This window comes from Pseudophryne corroboree, chromosome 2 (assembly GCF_028390025.1).
Source record: "Pseudophryne corroboree isolate aPseCor3 chromosome 2, aPseCor3.hap2, whole genome shotgun sequence".
Taxonomy (NCBI): Eukaryota; Metazoa; Chordata; class Amphibia; order Anura; family Myobatrachidae; genus Pseudophryne; species Pseudophryne corroboree.
The window spans coordinates 353,657,327-353,670,082 of record NC_086445.1 but is presented as its reverse complement, the minus strand read 5'-3'; positions in this window follow the sequence as shown (position 1 = coordinate 353,670,082).

Genomic DNA, 12,756 nt, shown 5'->3' with positions numbered 1-12,756 from the left:
GAGGGCCCTGCTCGTGAGAGCTTACATTCTAAAGGGGAGGGGCAGACCGACAGGGGTGACACAGATGGGTTAGACCGAGCATGGGACAGGGGGTTAGGATGAGAGTTGGCTGGGTTTGGTTAAGAAGTGGGTCTTCAGAGCCCATTTGAAGTTCTGTAGAGAGGTGGAGAGTCTGAGGGGGAGAGGTAAAGAATTCCAAAGAAAGGGAGCAACATGTGAAAAATCTTGAAGATAGGAGTGGGAGGAAGTAATTAGAAGACAGGAGAGTTGGCGTGCATTAGCAGAGCGAAGAGGACGGGTGGGAGATTAAAGGGAGATAAGGTCAGAGATGTAAATGGGAGAGGAGTGGGTGAGTGCTTTGTAAGTGAGTGTGAGAAGTTTGAATTGGATTCTGAAAGGGAAGGGAAGCCAGTGTAAGGTTTGTAGGAGAGGGGAGGTGGATGTAGTGCGTTTGGTGAGGAAGATGAGCCGGGCTGCAGCATTGAGGATAGATTGGAGGGGAGAGAGGTAATTGTCAGGCAGGTCAGTTAGGAGGAGATTACAGTAGTCCAGTCTGGAAATAATCAGTGAGTGAATAATGATCTTAGTGGCATCCTGGGCAAGAAAAGGTCTGAACCTGGAAATGTTTTTGAGATGAAAATGACAGGTTTGTGAGAGGTGCTGAATGTGTGGTTTGAAGGAGAGGGAGCTGCGCTGGTAGGGAGCTACTCCTCCGTTACAAAAGCATCGCCGCCATGCAATGCTTTTGCACCTGTGCGGGGGAATGGGGGGTAGGGCCTGACACGCGGGGCAGACTAGCCCTGTGCTGGGCATCCCCCCGCATGTCTGAGTAACTGATTGTAGCCGTGCAAAATTTTGCACGGCTATGATCAGGTCTGAATTAGGCCCTATTTGTGTGTGTTTGGGTGGGGAAGGGGGACTTTCTTGGTCTTGAAATTAGCTTGAAAGACCTACACCACTATCTCTATGGAAGATACATTGTCATTACTGATCACAATACACTCTTGTGGCTGAATGGGATCTCTAGAGATAATGGTAAACTCTTAGGGTGGAGTCTTCCCTTGCAATAGACAGTTTTATTATCCATCATGGAAAGGATGCAGAGCACAGCAATGCTGATGGGATTTCTCTGCAAGGTGAGGAGGCAGTCAGTAGCACACAGTGACATAAGTCATAACCCCCGTGCACCTCTCTCTCTCAAACTACTAGAGATGTGCACTTGAAATTTTTCGGGTTTTGTGTTTTGGTTTTGGGTTCGGTTCCGTGGCCGTGTTTTGGGTTCGACCGCGTTTTGGCAAAACCTCACCGAATTTTTTTTGTCGGATTCGGGTGTGTTTTGGATTCGGGTGTTTTTTTCAAAAAACACTAAAAAACAGCTTAAATCATAGAATTTGGGGGTCATTTTGATCCCAAAGTATTATTAACCTCAAAAACCATAATTTACACTCATTTTCAGTCTATTCTGAATACCTCACAATATTATTTTTAGTCCTAAAATTTGCACCTAGGTCGCTGGATGACTAAGCTAAGCGACCCTAGTGGCCGACACAAACACCGGGCCCATCTAGGAGTGTCACTGCAGTGTCACGCAGGATGTCCCTTCCAAAAAACCCTCCCCAAACAGCACATGACGCAAAGAAAAAAAGAGGCGCAATGAGGTAGCTGTGTGAGTAAGATAAGCGACCCTAGTGGCCGACACAAACACCGGGCCCATCTAGGAGTGTCACTGCAGTGTCACGCAGGATGTCCCTTCCAAAAAACACTCCCCAAACAGCACATGACGCAAAGAAAAAAAGAGGCGCAATGAGGTAGCTGTGTGAGTAAGATAAGCGACCCTAGTGGCCGACACAAACACCGGGCCCATCTAGGAGTGTCACTGCAGTGTCACGCAGGATGTCCCTTCCAAAAAACCCTCCCCAAACAGCACATGACGCAAAGAAAAAAAGAGGCGCAATGAGGTAGCTGTGTGAGTAAGATAAGCGACCCTAGTGGCCGACACAAACACCGGGCCCATCTAGGAGTGGCACTGCAGTGTCACGCAGGATGTCCCTTCCAAAAAACCCTCCCCAAACAGCACATGACGCAAAGAAAAAAAGAGGCGCAATGAGGTAGCTGTGTGAGTAAGATAAGCGACCCTAGTGGCCGAGACAAACACCGGGCCCATCTAGGAGTGTCACTGCAGTGTCACGCAGGATGTCCCTTCCAAAAAACCCTCCCCAAACAGCACATGACGCAAAGAAAAAAAGAGGCGCAATGAGGTAGCTGTGTGAGTAAGATAAGCGACCCTAGTGGCCGACACAAACACCGGGCCCATCTAGGAGTGGCACTGCAGTGTCACGCAGGATGTCCCTTCCAAAAAACCCTCCCCAAACAGCACATGACGCAAAGAAAAATTAAAGAAAAAAGAGGTGCAAGATGGAATTGTCCTTGGGCCCTCCCACCCACCCTTATGTTGTATAAACAGGACATGCACACTTTAACCAACCCATCATTTCAGTGACATGGTCTGCCACACGACTGTGACTGAAATGACGGGTTGGTTTGGACCCCCACCAAAAAAGAAGCAATTAATCTCTCCTTGCACAAACTGGCTCTACAGAGGCAAGATGTCCACCTCATCATCATCCTCCGATATATCACCGTGTACATCCCCCTCCTCACAGATTATTAATTCGTCCCCACTGGAATCCACCATCTCAGCTCCCTGTGTACTTTGTGGAGGCAATTGCTGCTGGTCAATGTCTCCACGGAGGAATTGATTATAATTCATTTTAATGAACATCATCTTCTCCACATTTTCTGGATGTAACCTCGTACGCCGATTGCTGACAAGGTGAGCGGCGGCACTAAACACTCTTTCGGAGTACACACTTGTGGGAGGGCAACTTAGGTAGAATAAAGCCAGTTTGTGCAAGGGCCTCCAAATTGCCTCTTTTTCCTGCCAGTATAAGTACGGACTGTGTGACGTGCCTACTTGGATGCGGTCACTCATATAATCCTCCACCATTCTTTCAATGGTGAGAGAATCATATGCAGTGACAGTAGACGACATGTCCGTAATCGTTGTCAGGTCCTTCAGTCCGGACCAGATGTCAGCATCAGCAGTCGCTCCAGACTGCCCTGCATCACCGCCAGCGGGTGGGCTCGGAATTCTGAGCCTTTTCCTCGCACCCCCAGTTGCGGGAGAATGTGAAGGAGGAGATGTTGACAGGTCGCGTTCCGCTTGACTTGACAATTTTCTCACCAGCAGGTCTTTCAACCCCAGCAGACTTGTGTCTGCCGGAAAGAGAGATCCAAGGTAGGCTTTAAATCTAGGATCGAGCACGGTGGCCAAAATGTAATGCTCTGATTTCAACAGATTGACCACCCGTGAATCCTTGTTAAGCGAATTAAGGGCTCCATCCACAAGTCCCACATGCCTAGCGGAATCGCTCCGTGTTAGCTCCTCCTTCAATGTCTCCAGCTTCTTCTGCAAAAGCCTGATGAGGGGAATGACCTGACTCAGGCTGGCAGTGTCTGAACTGACTTCACGTGTGGCAAGTTCAAAGGGCATCAGAACCTTGCACAACGTTGAAATCATTCTCCACTGCGCTTGAGACAGGTGCATTCCACCTCCTATATCGTGCTCAATTGTATAGGCTTGAATGGCCTTTTGCTGCTCCTCCAACCTCTGAAGCATATAGAGGGTTGAATTCCACCTCGTTACCACTTCTTGCTTCAGATGATGGCAGGGCAGGTTCAGTAGTTTTTGGTGGTGCTCCAGTCTTCTGTACGTGGTGCCTGTACGCCGAAAGTGTCCCGCAATTCTTCTGGCCACCGACAGCATCTCTTGCACGCCCCTCTCGTTTTTTTAAAAATTCTGCACCACCAAATTCAAGGTATGTGCAAAACATGGGACGTGCTGGAATTTGCCCATATTTAATGCACACACAATATTGCTGGCGTTGTCCGATGCCACAAATCCACAGGAGAGTCCAATTGGGGTAAGCCATTCCGCGATGATCTTCCTCAGTTGCCGTAAGAGGTTTTCAGCTGTGTGCGTATTCTGGAAAGCGGTGATACAAAGCGTAGCCTGCCTAGGAAAGAGTTGGCGTTTGCGAGATGCTGCTACTGGTGCCGCCGCTGCTGTTCTTGCGGCGGGAGTCCATACATCTACCCAGTGGGCTGTCACAGTCATATAGTCCTGACCCTGCCCTGCTCCACTTGTCCACATGTCCGTGGTTAAGTGGACATTGGGTACAACTGCATTTTTTAGGACACTGGTGAGTCTTTTTCTGACGTCCGTGTACATTCTCGGTATCGCCTGCCTAGAGAAGTGGAACCTAGATGGTATTTGGTAACGGGGGCACACTTCCTCAATAAATTGTCTAGTTCCCTGTGAACTAACGGCGGATACCGGACGCATGTCTAACACCAACATAGTTGTCAAGGCCTCAGTTATCCGCTTTGCAGCAGGATGACTGCTGTGATATTTCATCTTCCTCGCAAAGGACTGTTGGACAGTCAATTGCTTACTGGAAGTAGTACAAGTGGGCTTACGACTTCCCCTCTGGGATGACCATCGACTCCCAGCAGCAACAACAGCAGCGCCAGCAGCAGTAGGCGTTACACGCAAGGATGCATCAGAGGAATCCCAGGCAGGAGAGGACTCGTCAGAATTGCCAGTGACATGGCCTGCAGGACTATTGGCATTCCTGGGGAAGGAGGAAATTGGCACTGAGGGAGTTGGTGGGGTGGTTTGCGTGAGCTTGGTTACAAGAGGAAGGGATTTACTGGTCAGTGGACTGCTTCCTCTGTCGCCCAAAGTTTTTGAACTTGTCACTGACTTATTATGAATGCGCTGCAGGTGACGTATAAGGGAGGATGTTCCGAGGTGGTTAACGTCCTTACCCCTACTTATTACAGCTTGACAAAGGCAACACTAGCTTGACACCTGTTGTCCGCTTTTCTGTTGAAATACCTCCACACTGAAGAGCTGATTTTTTTGGTATTTTCACCAGGCATGTCAACGGCCATATTCCTCCCACGGACAACAGGTGTCTCCCCGGGTGCCTGACTTAAACAAACCACCTCACCATCAGAATCCTCCTGGTCAATTTCCTCCCCAGCGCCAGCAACACCCATATCCTCCTCATCCTGGTGTACTTCAACACTGACATCTTCAATCTGACTATCAGGAACTGGACTGCGGGTGCTCCTTCCAGCACTTGCAGGGGGCGTGCAAATGGTGGAAGGCGCATGCTCTTCACGTCCAGTGTTGGGAAGGTCAGGCATCGCAACCGACACAATTGGACTCTCCTTGTGGATTTGGGATTTCGAAGAACGCACAGTTCTTTGCGGTGCTTTTGCCAGCTTGAGTCTTTTCAGTTTTCTAGCGAGAGGCTGAGTGCTTCCATCCTCATGTGAAGCTGAACCACTAGCCATGAACATAGGCCAGGGCCTCAGCCGTTCCTTGCCACTCCGTGTGGTAAATGGCATATTGGCAAGTTTACGCTTCTCCTCCGACAATTTTATTTTAGGTTTTGGAGTCCTTTTTTTACTGATATTTGGTGTTTTGGATTTGACATGCTCTGTACTATTACATTGGGCATCGGCCTTGGCAGACGACGTTGCTGGCATTTCATCGTCTCGGCCATGACTAGAGGCAGCAGCTTCAGCACGAGGTGGAAGTGGATCTTGATCTTTCCCTAATTTTGGAACCTCAACATTTTTGTTCTCCATATTTTAATAGGCACAACTAAAAGGCACCTCAGGTAAACAATGGAGATGGATGGATACTAGTATACAATTATGGACGGACTGCCGAGTGCCGACACAGAGGTAGCTACAGCCATGAACTACCGTACTGTGTCTGCTGCTAATATAGACTGGTTGATAAAGAGATGTCGTAGTATGTATGTATGAAGAAGAAAGAAAAAAAAAACCACGGTTAGGTGGTATACAATTATGGACGGACTGCCGAGTGCCGACACAGAGGTAGCCACAGCCGTGAACTACCGTACTGTACTGTGTCTGCTGCTAATATAGACTGGTTGATAAAGAGATGTCGTAGTATGTATGTATGAAGAAGAAAGAAAAAAAAACCACGGGTAGGTGGTATACAATTATGGACGGACTGCCGAGTGCCGACACAGAGGTAGCCACAGCCGTGAACTACCGTACTGTACTGTGTCTGCTGCTAATATAGACTGGTTGATAAAGAGATGTAGTAGTATGTATGTATAAAGAAGAAAGAAAAAAAAACCACGGGTAGGTGGTATACAATTATGGACGGACTGCCGAGTGCCGACACAGAGGTAGCCACAGCCGTGAACTACCGTACTGTACTGTGTCTGCTGCTAATATAGACTGGTTGATAAAGAGATGTCGTAGTATGTATGTATAAAGAAGAAAGAAAAAAAAACCACGGTTAGGTGGTATACAATTATGGACGGACTGCCGAGTGCCGACACAGAGGTAGCCACAGCCGTGAACTACCGTACTGTACTGTGTCTGCTGCTAATATAGACTGGTTGATAAAGAGATGTCGTAGTATGTATGTATAAAGAAGAAAGAAAAAAAAACCACGGTAAGGTGGTATACAATTATGGACGGACTGCCGAGTGCCGACACAGAGGTAGCTACAGCCGTGAACTACCGTACTGTGTCTGCTGCGACTGGATGATAAATAATGATATAAAAAATATATATATATCACTACTGCAGCCGGACAGGTATATATATTATATAATGACGGACCTGCTGGACACTGTCTGTCAGCAGAATGAGTTTTTTATAGAATAAAAAAAAAAACACCACACAAGTGAAGTCACACGACGAGTGTTTAACTTTTTCAGGCAATCACAATATAGTATACTACTAACTATACTGGTGGTCAGTGTGGTCAGGTCACTGGTCAGTCACACTGGCAGTGGCACTCCTGCAGCAAAAGTGTGCACTGTTTAATTTTAATATAATATGTACTCCTGGCTCCTGCTATAACCTATAACTGGCACTGCAGTGCTCCCCAGTCTCCCCCACAATTATAAGCTGTGTGAGCTGAGCACAGTCAGATATATAATATATACATAGATGATGCAGCACACTGGGCTGAGCAGTGCACACAGATATGGTATGTGACTGTCTTGTACTCCTGGCTCCTGCTATAACCTATAACTGGCACTGCAGTGCTCCCCAGTCTCCCCCACAATTATAAGCTGTGTGAGCTGAGCACAGTCAGATATATAATATATACATAGATGATGCAGGCATGCAGCACACTGGGCTGAGCAGTGCACACAGATATGGTATGTGACTGAGTCACTGTGTGTACCGTTTTTTTCAGGCAGAGAACGGATATATTAAATAAAACAACTGCACTGCTGGTGGTCACTGTGGTCAGTCACTAAACTCTGCACTCTCTTCTACAGTATCAGCCTCAGGTCAATCTCTCTCTCCTAATCTAAATGGAGAGGACGCCAGCCACGTCCTCTCCCTATCAATCTCAATGCACGTGTGAAAATGGCGGCGACGCGCGGCTCCTTATATAGAATCCGAGTCTCGCGAGAATCCGACAGCGTCATGATGACGTTCGGGCGCGCTCGGGTTAACCGAGCAAGGCGGGAAGATCCGAGTCGCTCGGACCCGTGAAAAAAAACATGAAGTTCGTGCGGGTTCGGATTCAGAGAAACCGAACCCGCTCATCTCTAATTCTTAGTCCAGTCACCATTTCTGCAGCTCCCACTTCTTTAGGTCCTCCTCCTGGGAGAATGTCTGTACCAGTGGAATTCCGTCCAAAGTTACTGCAGTGGGCCCATGTCTCCAAGTTCACCGGTCACCCAGGAGTTCAAAAAATGTGCGAGTTTCTGCAAAGGTCGTATTGGTGGGACACCATGAAGAAGGATATACAAGATTATGTTAATTCTTGTCCTCAATGTGCCCAACACAAAACTCCTCATCTGCCTCCTGCTGGCTTGCTTCGTCCACTATCCATTCCTAGAAAACCCTGGACCACAATTTCTATGGACTTCATTACCGAGTTACCCCTCTTCAAGGGTTGTAATACCATCTGGGTGATTGTTGACCGCTTTTCAAAAATGGCGCATTTCGTCCCGTTGACTGGTCTGCCAACAGCTCCCAAGTTGGCTCTGCTATTCATCCGAGAACACTTCCGCCTGCACGGGTTACCTCAGGAGGTGATCTCGGATCAGGGGGTGCAGTTCACAGCAAGATTTTGGAGGGCTCTTTGCTCAGCCTTACAAATAAAGCTCAAGTTCTCATCTGCCTACCATCCGCAAACCAATGGGCAAACCGAACGTGTCAACCAGGATTTGGAGACTTTTCTTCGTGTTTATCTCTCTCCTTCGCAGGACGACTGGGTAGAACTGTTGCCCTGGGCTGAGTTTGCCCATAATCATCTGTACCACTCCTCCACTGGCGAGTCTCCATTCTTCATCAATTATGGACTCAATCCACGAGTTCCTGAATTACCACTCCTTCCCTTAGAGGATGTCCCTGCTGCAACTTCCGCTCTTCGGCACTTCAGTCAGATTTGGAGTAGGATTCATGTTAATCTCAAGAAAGTCTCCAGCCGATACAAGTTCTTTGCGGACAAGAAACGGCGGGCAGTTCCTCAATACAAGGTTGGCGACAGGGTATGGCTCTCTACCCGCAATCTTCGTTTAAAAGTACCCACTATGAAGTTTGCTCCGAGATTCATTGGCTCTTATCCCATCGTGCAAGTCCTGAATCCTGTTGTCTGCAAATTGGGTTTGCCTTCTCAGTTTCGGGTACCAAATTCTTCCATGTTTCTCTCCTTCGTCCTCTCATTTTAAATCGTTTCCACTTGGAGTCTTCTAGTCCAACCCCAGTGGAGACCGAATCTGGAACAGAGTTTGAGATCAAAACCATACTGTACTCTCGTTACTATCACAAGAATCTACAGTATTTGGTAGAATGGAAGGGTTATGGACCTGAAGAAAGAAGTTGGGTAAAGGCCTCTGAGGTCACTGCTCCTCGACTAGTTCGAATCTTCCATTCTAAACATCCAACGAAGCCAGGGAAGTGTCCATGGGCCACTCCTAGAGGAGGGGGTACTGTCACCACGCCGCGGCCACCGCGCTTGCCTCTCCGGATGCGCTGGGTCGCCTGGCGGTCATTCCCGCTGGTGGGCTCCGGGTCCCGGCGTCCGTTGCCGCTGGTCCCGGCGGTCTTCCGGGGAATGGGCGGCACCGGCGCGTCCAGCGTCCACGGAGGTGGGCGGGTGACGTCATCGGCTCTCTTCCTCCTCGCCAATCAAACCGGGGCGGGAAGTTCAAAAGCAGACGCCGGGCAGTGCCCCGGCGCCTCAGTATCTTCTCTTTCCCTGAAAGTGACTCCAGTGCTCCTGCCTGTATGGTTACCTGCTACTGCTTTGAAAACCCCAGAGTTCCGGTGGGCAAAGTGACTCCTACTACTGCTTACAAGCTCTGGTACCCCTTTGCCGCACAGACCTCTGCATCTCCAGCATTCTTCAATGTCTTTCACCATCGCTCACAAGTTCATCAGTGTCTTTAAACATCGCTCACAAGTTCTTCATGCTTCAGTGTCTTTCACCATCGCTCACAAGTTCATCAGTGTCTTTCACCATCGCTCACAAGTTCATCAGTGTCTTTAACCATCGCTCACAAGTTCATCAGTGTCTTTAAACATCGCTCACAAGTTCTTCATGCTTCAGTGTCTTTCACCATCGCTCACAAGTTCATCAGTGTCTTTCATCATCGCTCACAAGTTCATCAGTGTCTTTAAACATCGCTCACAAGTTCTTCATTCTTCAGTATCTTTAAACATCGCTCACAAATTCTTCAGTGTCTTTCACCATCGCTCACAAGTTCATCAGTGTCTTTAACCATCGCTCACAAGTTCATCAGTGTCTTTAAACATCGCTCACAAGTTCTTAATGCTTCAGTGTCTTTCACCATCGCTCACAAGTTCATCAGTGTCTTTCACCATCGCTCACAAGTTCATCAGTGTCTTTAACCATCGCTCACAAGTTCATCAGTGTCTTTAAACATCGCTCACAAGTTCTTCATGCTTCAGTGTCTTTCACCATCGCTCACAAGTTCATCAGTGTCTTTCACCACCGCTCACAAGTTCATCAGTGTCTTTAAACATCGCTCACAAGTTCATCAGTGTCTTTAAACATCGCTCACAAGTTCTGTATTCTTCAGTGTCTGTAAACATCGCTCACAAATTCTTCGTGTCTTTCGACATCGCTCACAAGTTCCCATTCTTCTATGTGCTTCAGCATCGTGCTCAAATCCTTCTCATCATAAAGTTCTTTAGCGTTTTACACCAATTATAACTGTTAAAGTTCTGCATGAGGAAAACCTATATCCGCCCATCTCTACTCCGACCCAGCTGTGGTTCCTCTTCCCGACCATCGGAAGAACCCCCGAGTTATCAACACTCCCAACTCAGGTCAGTGATAGTGGCCTTATGACTGCCCCCGACAGAGAAAATATGGTTTTCAAAAACCCATCCACTCTTCTGTCTGTGACATCATCTAATGACGTTGACGGCAAAGGCAATATAGATTTTTTCGCACTAATCTAATGACATGCGTATCTACTTTAGGAGGCACTTCCCTTTTTAAACAGTCCCCAGTTGGAAAAGGATAATTGGAATCCCATTTTCTGGGAATTCTGATTTTTTTTTGGGTGTAGCCCAAGCTTCTTCTATGATTTCCGTCAGCTGATCTGATACTGGAAACTCTATCCTAACTGTTTTGGGACGTTTAAACACAGGTGCCTTAGTTTTTAACAACGGCTCTGCTGTATCCTCTAAGGACAGAATAGCCTTCATTGCTCTAATTAATTCAGCTACATCTACTGAGCTGATACCTTCTAACTGTTCTTCGTATGCTGAAGCAGAGTAGATAGAGCTATCATCATCTGATGTATCATCCTGTGTAGCCTGTGAATTTGATGATTTATTTACACTCGGTTTATCAGCTTGTTTCATTGGAGAAGCTGTTGGGGATATACTGTAGGAAGGGAGCTGCATGTATGGGTTAATAGTGTACCCTACTCCTGGTATTGAAGCTGTAAGAATTACCTGTTCAGCTATACTGGACAAGGTCTGTGCAAACATTGCCCAAGGAGGATCTACCTGACGCTGAACAGGGATCTGCTTTGTAATCTGCTGAAAAGCAAAACAATTTGCACATAAACCATCCTGTACCAGATCCTGAGAGGATAATACAGTTTTACAGGACAAACATGATGATACGAGTATCACTTCCACAGTGTACTACACAATTTGTGACTGTAATCATATTACCATTTAAAGTGATATCAATCTGACCCTAAGCATGCACCAGCATTGAAGCTCAGAAGAAACCACTGACAAACATATATAAAGTCAGCAATCACACTAGCAGTCAGTCACATGTTATATATTAGTCATATGAGCATATAATCAACTACAACACATTTCAAAGTATGTAGGAGTAAATATTACTGCATTCTGTTCTATACAAATCTTAACGTATTCAGACACAATGCGAAGAAAACCACAGTAATGTACACAGACTTATATGCAATGGGCACTAAACTTAACTATTCATACTAACCAAAGTAGATAGAAATTTAGTGCTGTATAACCCGTACTCAGTAGAGTGGGATACAGGGAGACTCGCCTCACTTCCAAGATCGATCAATACGTTAGCGAACGCTGAGTGGATCCAGACGCTACTAGTGTACACTGTCGCTCCGGGAATTTTAGGTGAACACAGACACACTGTGTTCACAGACGCTCCGGTCACACAGACGCCTGTACTGCGACCGGGTCTCCTCACGGTAGCTTTTTAGTGAACACAGACGCAGCGGACTATGCTGCGACCGAGACCCCTGGTGGTAGCATCTGAGACGGAAGTGAGGCAACAGTTCATGGCGGGAGACCGACGGAAACTGGTCATGAACTGGGGGGGAGGGGCGACCAGGAGAGCGTCTGACTCCCCACCGCTGACATCAACCCTAGGGATCGCAGCCTCATACTATTCCTGGTGCCTTATGATCCCTAAGGCCTAGCGCTGGAGAACCCGTGGTGGCGGTGCGCCAGCTACTGTTTGGTAGTGTACTCCCAAGCCAATGCTGCTGTGTCCGAATTCCTCTTCTAAGCGGAACCGATGCATTACCTTCTCCCCGTGCTCCAGCCACAGCCTGGTAACGTCTGCTGGACCTGCTAGTATATCCGACACAGATGCCCGCCGAGACAGCACTGTACTGTGGGTAAGCGTTGTTGCGACCCAGCGGAGAGTTGTTGGAGCGACTCTTTCCAATATGCGTATAAGACGCTGTTAGGAAAGATCATTCAAAAACATAGTAAGACTATAAAAAATAAAATAAGAAAGCTTAGGGCTGCCAAAAACAGCAGCCCTCTGACCATGGTCCGGCTCCTGCTGCACCAAACAAAAAACTGATTTGCCTGAGCCAGTGGGCGGGGATATATGGACAGGCCCATTGCATCCTGGGAGGACTGAAAGCTTGTGATCGTTTGGTGCCAATCCGCTATCGCTCCATCATATCCCACTGTTATCCTGTGGATAACCTGTGGACCCAGCCGGAGAAAATATAGCTGAACTGAGACCATTAAAATAAGTGGGTAGATACCAGCATTATAACAGAATTGGTACTGGTAGTGTAGTTGGCCTGACATCAGGGAGGCAACTGGACTGGAACTGGAGTTAACTGGACTAGAACCAGAGAGACTGGGCTGGAACCAGTATTAACTGGGTGT